General features: G+C 41.2%; 1 long non-coding RNA gene across 1 annotated transcript in view; it reads left to right on the top strand.

Annotated features, from left to right (window-relative positions):
• Window positions 1-13,997, top strand: part of LOC118169235 — a 34,114-nt gene extending 20,117 nt beyond the window's left edge. The window contains exons 2-4 of the long non-coding RNA XR_004751969.1: window positions 12,301-12,390; window positions 13,465-13,541; window positions 13,890-13,997. This is a non-coding gene — a long non-coding RNA (uncharacterized LOC118169235). The remainder of the gene's footprint in view (window positions 1-12,300; window positions 12,391-13,464; window positions 13,542-13,889) is intronic.
• The last annotated feature ends 3,930 nt before the right edge of the window (window positions 13,998-17,927 follow it).

The following is a 17,927-nucleotide window of genomic DNA, read 5'->3' as shown; positions in this document are numbered from 1 at the left end:
CTGTGCTGTGGGGTCCCTCCCACGGGATGCAGTCCTTGCTGAACTGATCCGGAGTGGGCTTCCTACAGGCAGCAGCTCTTCAAGAACTGCTCCAGGTATGGGTCTGTACCACGGGCTCCATCCCTTGGGAGCAAACTGCTCCAACCTGGGTCCCCCATGGGCAGCAGCTCCTGCCAGGTCACCTGCTCCTGCGTGGTCTCCTCTCCATGGGCTGAAGGTCCAGCCTGGAATCTGCTCTGGCAGGGGTCTTCCACAGGCTGCAGTCTCCATCAGTGCAGGTCCACTTGCTCCACCGTGGTCTCCTTCATGGGCTGCAGCGTGGAACCCTGCTCCACTGTGGTACTCCGTGGGCCGCAGGGGGACATCCTGCTTCACCATGGTCCTCACCACAGGCCGCAGGGGACTTCTGCTCCGGTGCCTGGAGCACCTCTCCCCCTCCTTCTTCGCTGACCTTGGTGCCTGCAAGGCTGTTTCTCACTCCTCTCAGCTGCTGTGTGGTGCAGCGTTCTTTTTCCCTATCTTAAATATGCTCTCACAGAGGTGCAAAACAACATCACTTATTGGCTCAGCTGTGGTCAGCAGTGGGCCCCTTACCAAACAGGGGGCAGTTTCTAGATCCTTCTCACAGAAGCCAACCCTATGGCCCCCTGCTACCAAAACCTTGCCACCAAAACCCACTACACAGTCTCCTACTCGACGCTTGAGTCAGCACAAATCTATAGTCGAATGATTGGATGTGGGCATGCCGCACCCCACCCACACCAGTGAAAACAGTGTCCCATGTGCAGAAGTACTCATTACAACCAATATGATAGAATTGCAAAACCCAAGAATGAGAAGTAGAAAAGAAATTCTTGACTCTAGAAAGTGATTTTGTACCAGAGGGATTGCCTATGTCCATTTACACAAGAGGAGGAAGGGGTTTGCTTGTGGAATATAACCTACTTTCATGTTATAATTGTCTATATAAAATCTTGCTTCATGTGAGCCTCTCTGGAAAAGATTTATGATTTGAGAAGTGGTAATTTAATAGTCTCACTTAACCGCAATAGCATTCTTGATTTTCCTGCCTTAGAGTCAGCAGATGACTTTCACTGCTGAGAGCACAGCCAAAATTGTATGTCTTCTTATTGCTTTTTTGGGTATAGGGGCTGTCAAGACACATATTTCCAAACTGATATAGATCACGTTTTTTCTTTTCAGAGAAAACCCTTTCTCACCATGTCCTTGCAAACAGCCAGCAGTATAAGACTACTGACACTATGAAAAGTCTGTAACCAATGCCACATTGTCAAAATACCCCATTTACATTATGTTGATAAATCAGGCAGGATGAAACCATTTGTCAAAAAAGACATTTGCTTGAATCAGATTCACTGTGTGTGCAGGTGATGGTTGGGAGGTTAGTACTTGCTAAATAATTGATCAACTCCTGATTTGTTTGAAAAACAAGGCAGAAACAACAAGAACAAAATTAGGCTTTTAGCTAATGTGGCTTGAGCATTTGAAGAACATTTAATTATGTCATCCTTTGATCAAAAAATGCAGCTTTTACACATAGGCAGAGAAAAAGAGTTGTAGTGAGGTCATTAATAACCTTCTTGTTGAGTGATACACATTATTAGAAGAGCAAGAAGCATACTATTTTTTGGCCAATTCTTTTCAAGATGGAAATCACTGTCATTTCTTTGTTTCCTAAATTGGTTGATATTTCCAGGCAAGATTTATTGTGGTTTTGGAAAGTTATAACAAAAAAACGCAGGTACGGTACTGGTCCCCTCTTTTCACAAATTCATAGTCAGACCACAGAGTTCTCTAGGCTCAGGGCTTGACCTATGCTATGCTAACCCCTGCCATAGTATGGAGTAGGAGAAGCAGGCTCTAGAAGAACTGGAGAGTGTGCTTTGCATAACCAGATCTTCCCCCTGAGATTTTAAGGTTGTTTCTTGTCCCCTTGGGTTGGCCTGTCTGTCTAAAGCTACAGCTTCCACAGAGCAATCTGTAGATCTGGGACACCAATGTTATTTTGAACTTCAACATACTGCTTCCAATGCAGTGTGACTTCATCTTCCCCTCAACAGCTACAGTTACTATTTAGGAAAACAGCACAGGATTCACCTTCTTGACAGCATCAGAGAAGAAGCCATCTGCTCCTATCTTTCTGAACAGACAACAGCCAGACCTAGGGCAGGCTAAGACCGATTTCAAACTCAATCAAGAGTAAGGTGATCCTTACATTTACTTTTTTTTTTTTTTTTTTTTTTTTTTTAATCAAATTTGAGCTTGGCCTGTACATTTTGCCAGGCTTTTGAAGCTAGGGGAGAAGGCGCTCTAGTGGTGCCATTTGTTACCCTCAGTATCACCTGGGTAGGTGTGGTGCGTGTTAAGCCTATGGCCCTTTTTAACATCCCATTAATAAGAGTCCTGCTTCTTTCCAAGACCTCTTTTCTTACCCCAATGTGTCACATCCAGTACTCTGGCAGGACTGACAAGATGACAACCGCAACATTTAAAATTCAATCCATATGTTTTTGAAGAGTGGAGGCTGACAATGCTATATAGAATATATATGGGAAGATATATATATATTCTGGGAAGTGCTCACCTGAGAGAAGAAAATGGCAGATGGGATCTCCTCTTGTTGTCAGCTGGAACAAAACACATCTTGCTAGTGTGCTGAAGGCATAGTCTGAGACTTATTACATCTGATCTAATGTTACTTTCTGGTTAAGTTTTTTTCTGGTTTAAGAGACTTTTCCAACTGAACCTACTTCATAGGGTTACAGGTGGAACTTAGGAAATTACTTTTCATGGACAGTTCATACATGATGCTGAATGTGACACAAGATCCTTCACTATTTAAGGGCATAAGGGCACTAAATAGAGAGGTTCCCATGAGAATCTGTCTGGCATCTGAAATTTCCTCATATTTCAATACTTGTCATTTGTATCGTATCCCACCTTTTGGGCTAGGTTCTCAGCTTTTGCTATAAGTAGAGTCAACACAGCATTTAGTTGAAGGAATTCATACATCCGTTTTATAGGAAGATACAGTGAGTTTCAGAGTGATTTGTCCACAGCTTGAGAATAAATCAAGGGCAGAATTTGTGACAAGATGCTGGGGTGCTGACACCTATTCCTAAAAGACAAGCCTGCATTAAAAAGGGAGCAGTAAATCAGGCAGTGCTTCCGAGTTCTCTTGATTAAGGAAACAATTTGTACAAACTGTTTTCCAGGAATTTATTGCTGATTGCTACTGCCCTTAATGCATATGGAAAAGACTTCCACTCTTACTCTGCAGCAATTAAGTGGCTTGAAACATCAAACTGTAGAAAGTTAGCGGGAATGCTCAATTTGATCAAAAATCCATGACTTTTTTTTTTTTTTTTTTTTTTTTGGGGTATAATTAAGAGTGTCATGAAGACTGTTCACTTGTGTGTTGATTTTTTCTTTTTTTTTTTACCTTTCAAAAGTGTGTTTTCATAAGCCCGTTGAGCTGCTCAGCATGCTGCAATTTTTGTTAATTTCCTCTTTACCAGGTTTATCAGCCTTAATTATAGCTAAAAGTGATCTTTGTCTCAAGAAGATGAAAACCCTTTGTGAAAATGCATTGATGCAGTTTGTTTCCAAACCCAGATATATTTCCTAATTAGCTTCTTGTTGTAACAGGTTGCATAATTATAGAAAAAACAGGGAAATATTCAAAGTAATTTTCTTTGAAAAAGCTGTATAAAAAAAGAAAAAAAAAAAAAAAGCTAAGCTATTACTTTAATTAACCTGCTTTGGAAAGGCACTGTCAATATCAAACTGCGTATAACTGCGTATTAGCCCTTCTGGGCTGTGTTGTATTTTATATCTGACCTGTCTGTTAATCTGTTTAGCCTAAAGACCTGACAATTCCAGGCACAAAATCTCATATTTCAGCAAGTTAAGCAGGGTCATGCTTAATTAATATTGCACTTGGATGAGAAAACTTCATGGGAAATCCAGCATTTCAGTTTATTTTGATACTTGTGTGGTGCCTACTTCTTGACTGGCTAAAATGACATGGGTCAATGCCAGCAAGGACCGGCAAGCTCTAATGCCACCTTCCAACTCTTTCCTTGTAGCAGTCCCACGTGTCACCAGTTCAGCTTACTGACCTGATGGAAACCTAGCAGCAGAGGAACAAATTAGTAAATACAACACCTCAGGCTGGGTGGGCCATCGAGGGCGTGAATTTGCACTGCAGGGGCTGCTCCCCTCTCCCCTGCAATGTCAGCCACAGGGTCCACTTCCATTGATCTCTGGACCACCCTCCAGGAAGGAGATGATGTCTGTTATTTGGATCTGAGCTTGATGTTCAGCAGCACTGTAAGATAGAGTAGGGATGTGTGTAACTATGCTTGTGGGCTGACTGATATTTGCTCAGTCAAGACTTAACTCTGTCCCAAGACATCCCCTGGTTTGCAGAGTCTTTCTTGGAAGACCTTGTTCTATTTCTCTCCATTGTTTCAGTCTGCTGAATTGAATGCACCCTTGGTAAGTTTGCAGACAACACCAGGTTGGGTTGGGGGGTAGAGTCAATATGCTGGAGGGTAGTAAGGCCCTGCAGAGGGACCTGGACACGTTGGATCAATGGGCAGAGGCCAAAGGGATGAGGTTCAACATGGCTAAGTGCCAGGTCCAACTTTGGTCATAACAACCCCATGCAATGCTAGAGGCTTGGGGCAGAGTGGCTGGAAGGCTGTGTAGAGGAAAAGAATCTGGGGGTGTTGGTCGACACTTGCCTGACCATGAGCTGGCAGTGTGCCCAGGTGGCCGAGAAGGCCTATGGCATCCTGGCCTGTATCAGGAATTGTGCAGCCAGCAGTGCCACGGAGGTGATTGTTTCCCTGTACTCAGCTCTGGTGACGCCACACCTCAAGTACTGCATTCAGCTTTGGGCCCCTCACTACAGGAAGGACATCGAGGCCCTGGAGCATGCCCAGAGAAGGGCTATGAAGCTGGTAAAGGACCTGGAACGCAAGACCTGTGAGGAGCGGCTGAGGGCACTGGGGTTGTTTAGTTTGGAGAAGAGGAGGCTCAGGGCAGACCTTATTGCTCTCTGCAACTGCCTGAAAGGAAGCCATGGGGAGTTGGGGATCAGCCTCTTCTCACAGGTAACTAGTGACAGGACTAGAGGGAATGGCCTCAAGTTGTGCCAGGGGAGGCTTTGGTTGGAAATTAGGAGAAATTTCTTCTCAGAAAGAGCAGTCAGACATTGAAATGGGTTGTCCAGGGAGGTGGTGGTGTCACTGTCCCTGGAAGTCTTCAAGGAGAGTCTGGATGTGATACTTAGGGACATGGTTTAGTGGGTGACATTGGTTGTAGGGTGATGGTTGGACTAGGTGATCTTGAAGATCTTTTCGAACCTTAATGATTCTATCCATGTACTTTGAGATTTGCTGCTGTCCACAGAGTATGTGCTGTTTCAGGAGACAGATTGGTATGGCGTTTAAAGCAAGCATGAGGCTTTCAACCCTTGCCTCTGCCAGGAATTCACTTGAGCAAATCACCCCCCCCGCCATGTCCAGGTTAGTCCATTTTTCCAGAGAATCTGAAAAACACCAGCTTGCACAGTTCCTTCAAGGCAGCACTATTTCTTATTGCAAAATACTGCAAGGCTTTCTGAATAAACACACCTTGTCTAGCAAAAGAAGCTGCATGCCTTCACAGATGAAGCATAGCAATGTGAGCATTCTTCCTCCCTCTCTGCAGCAAGAACAAACTTCTCACTACTCCAGGGGCAGCAAGGGGAGGGTCTTCTGGGGCAGGAGTGCCAATGCCCTGGGTTGCGGGGGATCCTGAACCTCCCTCAAGAGCCAGCAAGAATAAGCTCTCAGCACCCCACAGTCTGCATACAGGTGCTTGATGTATCACCAGCTTTTCTCTGACTGTATAGGGGGTCTTCAGGAGCTTCAGAAAGACCATCTACAGCTTCCTGCTTTTGACTCTTTGACCTCTAAGGGTCAGAGTTAATATTTGATTTAATGCCATGCATTTGTGCTGCGTTTATTACATTTATGTCGCTGAGACAGTGTTCCTGGGACAACTGCAACATACATTAGCCAAGCTCTGCGAGTGACAGATAAGTCTGTTCTGCTTTTTGGATAATGTAGCACCCTCCTGGTTTTGCACAAATGAGAAAAGGGAAAGGAATAGCACTACATAGCATAATAGCACTACATCTTGTCCTGACCTGCTGTATAAAGCAGGACTGCTATCTGTTCTACAAATACAAAGGACATTTAAAACAAAATGAAAGAGAAAGACAAGCCAGCAACCCCCTTCCTTCCCACTCTAGAAAAGACATTTCTTACCCCCCAAAACAGGACATGATTCCTGACTCATAACAAAATAAAAGAAGAGTTGAGAGGAGGTGACTTAAAGGTAGTCAACTTTTGTTGTATGAATTTATTATCAGTGGAGGGAAAATGAATGCATGGCTGTATTTAGGTTTTGAATTCCCTATTGCTATGCTGACATTAAATTTTCAGGATGTTTTTGTGTATATAAAACACAATGGCTCTCCTATGGGATGTATAATTACAATAAGAAAAAAAGGAAGAAAATAGTTTATTAACATACTATCAACCCTTGAGGGAGGGATCCAATATCTGAGAGAAGCTACAGAATCTCAGTGTCTGAAAGCCTTTAAGACACAGCTTAGCAGACATTTAGGGAGGAGAGGCCAAAGCAGAAGTTTCCAAATCTGAAATGTTAAGAGGCATATTAAGACAAATATAATGGGTTTAAATATCCAGGAAAAGTGGAGATGGATCTAGTGTTCTCCATCTGCTTTAAAATAAGAGCAAGGGGCCAAAGAGCAGGAACCCAGGCTCCCCAGAGTAGTGGGAACCAGATTTAAAATGAACAAGAGCAGAGATTTCTTCACAAGATTTGTAGTAGACTTGTGTAATTCATTTCATGGGGATATTCTGGATGCAGACTTACATGGACTCAGAGGAAGACTAGACAAATACATGGAAGAGAGCTCTTTTTGGACTTATTAAATAGGCAAACCATGGGAGGTTTACAGGAAACATCATATATAACTGCCCACTTTTACTTTTCCCTAAAGGCTTGTGTGCTAGCTAGTGTCAGACAATATGGCCACTCCTGTGTTTTGTACTAAAGCGGGCTGACCTTTAGAAGCATGGGAATCAAGAATTTCAGTTCATTGCCATTGTAGAGAAAAGAGCAAAACCTGTTCAGTTTTCAGCCCTTCCCCACCTTCCCAACTGTTAATAATATGGCACATACGATCTCCATTTATGAAACTTGTAAAATGATAGATTCAGATTAAAAACAAAACAAAAAAAAACATTATTCCTTTTATTTTTCTCCCTCTTTTAGTGAAATTGTTACATCCTCTAAAAGGTCATCACTTAGATGTGAATAGCACTGAGCACAGCAGATAATGTGCTTTTCTCTGGTAGTAGAACTGAAACAGAGGTGGGGAAAAGCTGCAGGGGTGGCTACAGGACAAGAGGGAGCTATCTTGCTCTCTCTTGGCCACCACAGTTGTGCCCACAGGGTTGCCCATCACAGAACCCGAATGTAGTAAGGTACACAAACTGTGAACGAGTGTCTGAAATCTCCAAATTAAGAGTCTGGCAGTGTTTGGATCTTGTATTTGAGTCCTTCACAGTCCTAAACAGACATACATAGAGCCATGGAAAAAACACTCCACCTGGCAGCCCCACAAATTTCTTATGAAGAACTAGATAGCACCCATCAAAACCCTAGTAAAAGTTACTGTTCTCTCTGTGAAGCATTCACTCAGGTTCTGGGGAAACTTTGCCTGTCTCCAAAGAGATTTTTTTCTTCCCACAATATTTTCCCTCATTCTAACTGCTGCTACGTCCAAGTTTAAGCTTGTCCATTTTCTCTGGGTTTGGACAACCTGAGCTGAAAGACATTCTGCAGACAATTCAATCATAGTTCAGGAACCAACCTTTTAGGTGTGTGTCATCTATTTTATTGCTCCTGACCAAGGATCAGCCCCTGTTTGATATGGTCCTTCTCCAGCAGGCTCTACAGAGGCAGGACAAGTCAGTGGGATGGCTGTATCTTCCACCCTTGGACAGCCAAGGAAAAGGAGGAGTGGCAGGGACTCCTGGGTGGCTCTGCAGACTCCAGCCCATGTCCATCCAATCTTGCTAGTGGTGTGGTCCCTTTCTCCCCAAATCTATGGGCAGTTCTTGGGGGACACTGTGGCCTTCCTTGGTCTGTTGAAGAGGTAAGTGTGTGGCGAATGGTTAGAGCTTCAGGGAAAGGAAGCCAGGATTTGGTTTATCATATTGACTGACATCAGAGTATCTATTAATCTGTCCTTTCCCACCCCTTTGGCCTGTTTCTTTTACCTCAGGATATAAACACCTCTCAGCAGAGTCCATACCTTGGCTCTGTTTGTGGAGCATCTAGCTGCCACAGGGCCCTCCTCTTGATGTATTCTTACAAAGAAAGAAATAATAATGGTGAATTTGCTCTGGTATTTAATAAGATGGAGCCTTCGAATCCTTATTGCAACCTCCAGCTGTGTCGAGTGAAAGGCCAGGAGGGATGATTAGATTATCTAGCTTAACCACCCATAAAACACAGGATGCAGAATTTCATTCTCCATCACAGCACAAATAATAAATAGAATAGTCCAAGGCAAACTCTAATATCCAATTTTTAATACCAACTACAATATGCACGTAGAGGGAGACATTAAACAAACCCCTGTGTCTCCCAATCTACAACCCCCCTGGCAGTACTTATACATTTCTTATTGCTCACTAGATTATTTACTGTTAAAGAACAAAGTTAATGCTGAGCTCTGAAGCATTTCTAATGTGAACCAGTTTTGCCCCGCGGCTTCATAATGAGCCCCACCTTCTTCTTTCCCTTCTGCTCCCCCTTCATTCTACTTTTCCTCCTTTAATTTAAAAATAAAGTGAAAATATGCCCTTTCCGTGAAGCAAAATTCAGATTAATTTCCTTTAAGTGCTGCCTAGTGCCCAGGCTAGTAGCTTGAAGCCAGAGCTGTGAATCACAGGTTTGATTGCTCTGATAGAGCAGGAAAGTGTCTTGTTTTAAAAAAGATATTAGCAGAATTATTATTTTTTCTTTTCTTTTCTTTCCTTTTTTTTTTTTTTTTTCAGGAGGAAAAGAAAGACAAATTTTTATGGGAAAACTATTAAAGTCATCAACTTTCCTTTGCTTAAGGTCAAAAATTGTACAGGACCACTGGATATTAGAAACTTTCTGTACTACATTTTTTTATTATTCTTGGTCTTTTCATGTTTATGCCCAGGGTCTTTTTATTTGATCAATGCTCTATTAATTACCTTGAAACAATGAACAAGCCACTATCTGCAAAATAAAACAAGTTAAAAGGTGGAAAACAACAGAAAACAAATGGTATAGACAAATCATTAGCCATGGAGAGCCATGCTGACTTATCAGCGAGCCCTAGACACAGGACATGATATAGGCGGATTGCTTGGAGAAGGACATCTGGCAAAATTAAGACATCTGGGAATAAAGTAAGACACTTGAGTAGAAAAATCAATGGCCCTTCCTTCACCCTGCATATCACATAGCTAGAAATTGTCATTTGCTACCTGCAGATAATAAATGCAAACTGTTTTATCCTAGTTTTATCCCAAGGCTGGGCTCTGAAGACAAGTGTCACATTTTACAGATCAGGACTGGATGTGATCAAGGTCTGAAAGCAGCCCACCATGGGTACTGTGAAGTACATGAGCTCATCAGCTGTAGGAATGAATCAGAGAGAAGGAATGCACTTGCAAAAATGAAGTTAGTCATTACACTTACCATAGTGACTTTGAAAATGTGTTCCTGGTCTGTTATTCACAGAAACCCACTAACTGTTGCATTCACATTGCATTTTAGCAAGGTCCCCTTCTGTGGCTTGGAGAAACTAATTGCACATCTCTGTCTCAGTATTTTAATCTGTAAAATGGGAGGCAATGCTTATCTTGTTCAGAGGGCACAGCAAAAATTAATAACTAGCACTTTAAACATCCTTTAGAGGGACTGCATTTGATTCATTTTAAATAAATTTATTTCAACTGTAACTGTCTCTGCTTTTAAGCAAGTTCTGTAAAAAAACTTTGGGTTTAGCTTCCCAGTACTTATATAGTAAAATCCTAGCTTTTGCTGTTATAATAAATAAATAAATAAATAAATAAATAAATAAATAAAAACTGTTTTCTTCAGGGGCTGATGGTAGAAAGTCTTCAAATCCTTACACGCAATGTGAAGTTCATAAGGAAATATTATGAATGTTTAGCTGGGGTGTGGTAACTTCTTGTCTCAAGTTACATGTCTGGATTGTCAGGTCCATGCTCTCGTGGCCCAGGCTGCCAGGGTCAGTTCCACACCCACAGTCCATTCCCAGCAGTTTTGGGGTGCTTTGCCTTGGCCTTCATTCAGAAAAATCTTGTGGCTTTTTTTTTTTTTTTTTTTTTCTTAATTGGTGAGAAGCAGAAATGCTGAGGTATTAACAGGTCAGCTCCTGTTCTTACTCCTGCTGCCAGAGTGGTTCTAGAGAATGGTTATCGATGTGGCGATGGGTGCTTTATATATATAATATACATACACATACACATTTATATGCATAAAAATATTTTTCTATATATGTAAATACATATACATATATACATGTCTCACTCTTTTATATATATAAAAGAGGCAGCTGAAGAGGCAGCAGAACATCATCAAAATACCCTTGCTGTCATAAGTGCAAGTGAAAGGGAAGAAAAAAATTTCCAAAAGCTGAGGGCTGGATTTGATGCAAGTTAATTCTGTGCTTGGGGTAGCTCAGTGGTAGGGGAGTAAAAGAAAAGGAAAAGAAATTGGTTCTTATCTCTTATAAGCTCTTTGGCTGTAAAACAAACACCTGCAGAGCCTAAGTGAAGGAAGAAGAAAAATGACTTGTTAATATAGAAGATTAAAACCATCTCTTTTGAATATAGGGTGTATGATGTAGTACTTTTAGTATATCTTCAGGATTAGCATAAATTATGATGTGACCAATACATGACATAATCCAACCATTTAGGACTGTATTTGCAGGGATGTGTGGACCTACGTAATTCACTGTCTGTTCTTCCTCTTCTCTCCGGTGTTCTCTTTGGTTTTAAGACCAAATCGAGCTAACACAGATGTGTTAGTGGAGCAGGAAGTATTGCGGGCTGTGCTCACAGGATCTGAATGTCAATGCCCAGCAACTGGGATCCTTGTTCCCAGGCACCAGCCCGCATAAATAAAAATATTAACTTGTGTAGGCTGAGATGCACTAAGTTCTGCTATTCCATGAGTTAATGGAAAGTAGGCCCAATAGATGAGGGTTGAGTCCATTCATCCTGAGAATAAAGTAGATACAAGTGGCTACTGCTATGGGTGCAAGACCCAGGTTTCACGGGAAAAAAAAGGGCACAAAAGTTTAATTTTTGGGAAAAGTGGGGCATGAAGGAACCCCTTTTATCTACAGAAGGTTGCAATGCAGTGGGTTGGAGACAATCCCCCAAATCAGACAGGAAGAGTTTCTGGGATGGTGGACAGAGGCCTTGAGGATATTATGATGCTCTGGAAAAAAGAGAGGGTAGGTAAAAGGGGGTGTGAGATTTTGTGGGAGCAGCTTGGAGAGCAGCATGGTCCCGCTTGGTACCACTGACTCCTTCAGCAGAAACTGAACAGCGGCTCTCATGCTTCTCCCTAGTGCTCTTTCTCCAGCAGCACAGCTCAAGAAACTCTCCTGTACTTCTAGCTTTAATTCACAACGCTAAGCTTTGCCTCCCTTCACCCCCCTTTGCCCTTCAGCATTTGGAAATGGCTTTCCTAGAAAGAAGGGAAGCCTGGGGATGGCGGTCTGCCAGCGTCCCCTGTCAATGACTGCGCAAACCTCTTGTAACTCCTGCTTTAAATAGGTGCTGGCAAATTGCAGCAGTGTCGTTTGGGCTTCTGCTTAACAAGCTGCGTTCACCCTTTCTTCTTGTCAGCTCTATTTTCCTATAAGCCATCAGATATCTGCCAAAACAAGCAGATGAATCCCAGCCCTCAGGAGAGGTGTTGCTCCCTCACCTCCCTCCAAGCCCTCTCCTCAGCTCGGTTCTCCCATGTGGCTACTCTTTATTTATAAATCAAATTCAACTGAAATTGGGTTTGCAGAATTGGCCTTTTTCTGTGTGCTGGTTATGAATAAAGCATGATGAGGGCCTTCCAAACTCAGAAGCCTCTTATTTATTTATTTATTTTTTATGTCAGGTGCAAAATGAATCATAACTGGATTTAAGAGGAAAGAATTACTGATCAGCGCTGGAGAAGGTGCACCTGTTACAGCTCTGTTGAGAAAAGGTAATGCAGCATGGGCTGGCAGACACATGGTTAAAGTACATCAGCTTGTGGGAGCAACACATTATTATCTCATAAGAGGTTCTGGCTATTGAGACTGAGGTAATTAATAGGCCAGGCTGAGTCTGCAGAGTGGAGCCTGACTGATACATGCAGGATGCATCTGAAAGATGCTGCAGCCCCTAAATCTCAAGATGAGTACAGTTCTGAGGGGTTACTTCCCCATCCAGTATTTTGATAAATACTGACTAATAAGATCTTCTACCTCCCTGGAAGAGAAATTTTGTATCTTTAAATAAATTAGAAGAAAGATATTTAATATCTCAAAATATTCTTAAGCATCAAAATTCATAAGTCCAATTTGATTAAATGTTAGTAATTCAGATGAATTTGAATGGGATTATTTTATATTTACAGATTGTTTAAAAACAGTAAAATATAAATTATTTTCTTCAGAATATGACTTCTTTTTCTCACATTGTAGTAAAATAGATTCTTGTAAATAAAAATGGCAAGGAGTGAGGATATAAGTTTTGATACGAAGGGGACACTGTTAAGATTAGAGGTAACTGGGATTTGGGCTCATGTAAAGTGGTAATTTTGAATTAATTCTTTGTGAGATGCAAAATATGGAGGCAAGGTTAGTGTTCCTGCAGAGAGTGAGAGTATAGGAAATTGAAGTCATTGCCTCAGAGGTGGAAGTGAGAATTCAGAACTCAGTACAACTGAGCTCTGGGACATCTGGCAGCCACTTTCTCAGAGAAAAGACAGCTTTTGGCATAGAAAATGTACTCAAGGACCTTTAAAGGAAGAGAGCATTTAAAGGAAGAGTGACAAAGAGGCAGCTAAAAACACACCTAAAGAGTGTGACGAAAAGAGTGTGGGCAGGGTGGAGGAAGGTGTTGGGCAGTGGGGTGCTACCCTGACCTCAGTGGTATGGGCAGCAGCAGGGCAACTCTGAGGGCAGGGTAATTAAAAGATATGGAGTTAAATGGAAAAATAATACAGAAAGGTCATTTGGGTATTGCAGATTAGTGGGATATTTCTGTGCAACTTGAATTTTATTTTTTTTTTAAGCCAGGGAAATGCAGTAGAACTAATCTGCCTGGACTGCAGCAATATGCTGGGCTCAGAGCTGTGCAGGACAAGAGCAGGTAAGCCAGAGAAAAGGAGGATTAAGAGACGAATTGCAGGTGGATAAAGTAACTGATAAGACAAATTGTGCTGGAAGAGAGCTAATTGGGTTGGAGTGAAGTCTTTCAAGGATCATTCTGGGGACTGATCATATCTGATATTTTTTGTAATGGCCTTGGCATAAAAAGTGGATCCATGCTGGTGAAACATAGATGAGAGGCTTTGCCAGTGTGGTGAAAGCCTGAACCATTATTTTGGAACAACCAGGCAGAGAATAATGCAATGCGATGAAACATAATTGCTCAGACTGCAAGGTCATATTTGTGGGGAATAATAAAAGGTATTTCTTCTTTCCATGGACCTGGCAGGGAGGTCATCAGCTGGAAATGAGAGGGAAAGGAAAGGCTTGTCTGTCTTAATTGCAGGATCACTATAAGCCAACAATAAGGTGTGCCTAGAATAATACAAATGCAATCAAATGCAATCCTATCAGGCAAGGTATTTCCACAGTCTTTTTTTTTTTTTTTTTTTTTTTTTTCTTGAGAGGATTAAAAACAAAATTATTTATTTTAGGACCCTAATCTGGAACATCCCTGATCCTAAGAAGTGAGGAATTTAAACTGATAATGGTGGCACAGGTGACCATAGGAACATGAAGTCTGTTTTATTAAAGGAAAAAGACGATTCTGGTGTTTTCATCCTTGGAAAGCGAAAGATGTGAGAAGTGATTCACTGCAGTCATGACTTCAAAAAATACCATTTACATGGGCACTCCAAGTCATTTTCTATAACATAAAATGACTGCAGTGAAGAGAATAATCATATAAGCAGCTGTTGCTGCCCAGAATCAAGTGAAGAATTACCTGTGTGTGTGTTAGATTAAGACGTAGTCAGTGCCCCATAGTTAGCCGTGAAAAAAAATGATTTTTTTTTTTTTTAATGTAAATTATGACAGGAGAAAGTAGCTGTGTGTGTGGTTTGAGATCTGTGGGAGAATAGCTTTCTGGGAGTTTTGGATTTGTCTCTTCTCCCCAAAGTCTGATTCTTGGAAAATTTTCAAAACAAGACAGTAAAAGCTTACCAGAATCAATACGTCCTTGTCCTCTAAGGGCTGCATTCAATCTCTGGTTAAATGTTATAAAGCTAAGTGTGTCTAGTCCTATTTTAATGCACAAATCACAGCTTAGCCACAGTTCTGGAGTCATAGCTGATGCCACCATGCTATCTCTTGGAAACCACATCCAATTTAAAGTCAGAACTAGCAAATCATATCTCAAAATCAAATCTAATTCCTTGCTTGTTCTTGGGCCTGTTTGTGAGGCAGTGAGATTTCCAGCTTTTCAACAGCCACCAATGATACGCCAGCAAATTCTGTCAGCTGAGGAGGTGGATTGGAGAGTGAGGACAGATTCTGTCATCTCAGAGGGCTGCCTTTTTATATATATATATATGTCCTGCACTTTTGCCTCACAGTGGTTCCCAAAGCAGTACAAAGCAAAGAACATATTGTTCCCCAACCAAAATTTATCACTTCAGGCCAAAGAACACCATAAGCAGCAGCTTTCTATACATGTACATATAAAAACAGAAATTATGACAGTATTGTTTTTAATGCAATTTATTTGGAAGAAGTAAGAAGACATAATTTAAAAAAAAAAATTAGCTTAAATCAGATGAAACTTCTTGCAGCTCTCCAATTCCAGACTCGGAGCTGCATTTTTGATTATTTTTTGAATGGAGAAACAAAGTCAATTTTTATGGCATTCAGAATCTTTTCCTACATAAAGAAAGACCCAATCCTCTACCCAAACCTTGCAAATTGCCATAGAAATATTAAGGTGTCTTTATGTACCCCTAGGAATAAATCATCTTAGTACACTCAAGCTCCCTCAGCTGTGGATTTATGCAGCATCCAGAGTTGTTGTTGTTGTTAACAGTTCAAAGCATATGAAAAAAAAAATCCTTAAAAACCAGCTGAAGTGCCTTCCACTCCAAGAACATCTCCCATGTCCACCCCATTCTTGCTCAAAGGCTTTTACACCTCCTGCACAAATTGATTTTAAGTTTGTCTTGTATGAAGCTGGGGCCCTGGAAAGGAGGAAAGTATTGGATTTGTTTTTCACATAATTAAATCACTTCATATCATGTGTGGGAAACCAGGACCAAGAGAAAGATATATCAAACCTGGAGTCTCAGCCTGTGCTATGATAAACCTGTCCTCTTAGTTTGCTTTCCCGTCATTCCTTATGGATGAGTACTCTAGAGTGCAAGGACTTTTTTTCCTAGCAACATATTCATTACTTTAAAGTAATTCCCATTCTCTTCCTAGTGACTTTTCTGTTTGGCATTACTTTCTAAACTAAGCACCTGCCTTACTCATCCTAGATTTATTTACATTAGCAGAGACCTAGCTAGCATTATTTTAGATGCAATATTTTCAGTGCGTCTCTGTGCAAGGACATTTATGAAGTTTCCATTTAATACTTAAATCCTTTACTGTCCTCCCTAGTAACTTTATTTACAATTTTCTACCACCACAATCTTTCTTCCTGCAGCACCTCCAGGTTTTGCAATGCTGAACTATAGGTATACATACATACATACCCATATAAATAAAACAGGTCACTAACTGAATTGAAACAGAATATTGCCTTTCAGTTTTTCAAATAATTGCACATTTGCAGTTCCATTTCCCTCAGAACTTGCACTGCAGGTGAGTTCTTAACATTTTGGGGTCTTGAACTTTCATCAGAGATGCCTTTTGCATCTGGCACCATTAAGTCCTGAAAACTGTTTAATTCTCCATAGGGCACATTCGTGTTATGATTAACTTATTAAAAAGAAAGAAAGAAAGAAAGAAAGAAAGAAAGAAAGAAAGAAAGAAAAGAAAGAAAGAAAAAGAAAAAGATGTTTTTCAAATTGACTTAAGAAATAAACTACATGGTAAATTACCTGCTGAACATATCTTCTGGATGTTTAGTAAAGAGCTACTGAACAGCAGGAATATATGGTTATACAAAAGGAGAGGGTTTTAGGTTACAGGATTACATGGGTGTATCCACAGACTTGTTACCTGGCATTCTCATCGGGGTCCTTGGGAGCACCCACTCAAACTAATATATCTCTCTGCTGGACTCCGCAATGTGAAGGTTTTTCTTCAGAAACAGTTACATTTTCTGTGGGTACTCAGAGCACCAGGAACATGATTCAAGACCTCCATGAGAGGTGCCCAGATAATGCCTGTTCCTTTTCGAGAAATCAAGCCTTGTTCCAGTAATGACTAGGCTGGTAAGGAACAGAATAAACTAGAGGGCAGTATGCAGTTTATCTATTGCAGTTCCTCTCCTGTAACTAGTTTCTTTGGCTCTGGTACTCGATCCTCAGTGCATCCTTGCTGACACTTTTCTCCTGGCACATGCCCCTCAGAGCAGAGATCTGCTGCACTCTGCCAGATTGCATTATGCTCATCCAATGTACTTTCATTTACTCCCCACTGCCTGAGTTCCCTTTTTAACTGGCTTTTATTGTCTCCCACTGTATTCTTGGGTCTGACTGTTGAGGCATTTCCTGTCTTTGGATTAATGTCTATATTTTTGAAGTAATTTATTGGTGTGGGGGATTTCCCTGAAGAATCATGGGCAGAGAGAAATAAATACTGTGATAGAAATCAAAGAAAAAACAGCACCGTCTGTGGACATGATTTTGCTTCCACTGGTTTCAGTGCTGGAAGATCCCCACCCCAGCTCAGCCAGTATATCCCCATGTTACATATTCACCATGGTTTTCCTTAGTTTCACTCTAGTCCCAAACATGTGGCTGCCTCTAATTGAAATTCTACAGTAATTTCCTTAGCAAGATTGATGGACAGGGTGAAAAACTGATCACTCCTCTCTTTTAAGTCTCAGAACAGAAGAATAATGGTTCATTTGATTAAATTAATGACTTGAAGGTTTCAAAGAATTAAAAAGTAGTCAGGCTGTGAAATTCTCTTCACTAGGAGAGTCACTGAGTCAAATGTTGTTAGTAGATTTCAGAAGAGCTGGAGATAGGGTTAGCCATGTTAAAAACATAGAAATAATGTTTACTTGTAGGGAAAAATCAAATTCATTTTGCTTTTCAAATGTGAAATTCTCCACTGCTGACAACTTTGATGGATTCTTTCTCCCCTTCCTTCTTATGTTCAAAATCATCTCATGCTGGATGCTGATGAAGGAAAGATGTTGCATTTGGTGGGCAAAATCTTGCACAGTTGACTCTGTGTAGTCCAGAGACTCGCTAACCTAATTCTCGCTCATGTCCTGACCCAGCCACCTCAAGGAGAGCAGAGATTTTGTGCCACAGCAACACTCCCCTGGGTTGTTTAAACAACACTTGATAAGGGCTGGGCTACTTTCCTAGATCACTCT

Source organism: Oxyura jamaicensis, chromosome 6, assembly GCF_011077185.1.
Source record: "Oxyura jamaicensis isolate SHBP4307 breed ruddy duck chromosome 6, BPBGC_Ojam_1.0, whole genome shotgun sequence".
Taxonomy (NCBI): Eukaryota; Metazoa; Chordata; class Aves; order Anseriformes; family Anatidae; genus Oxyura; species Oxyura jamaicensis.
The sequence above is the reverse complement of the archived record's forward strand: the minus strand, read 5'-3'. Positions and strand labels throughout refer to the sequence as shown.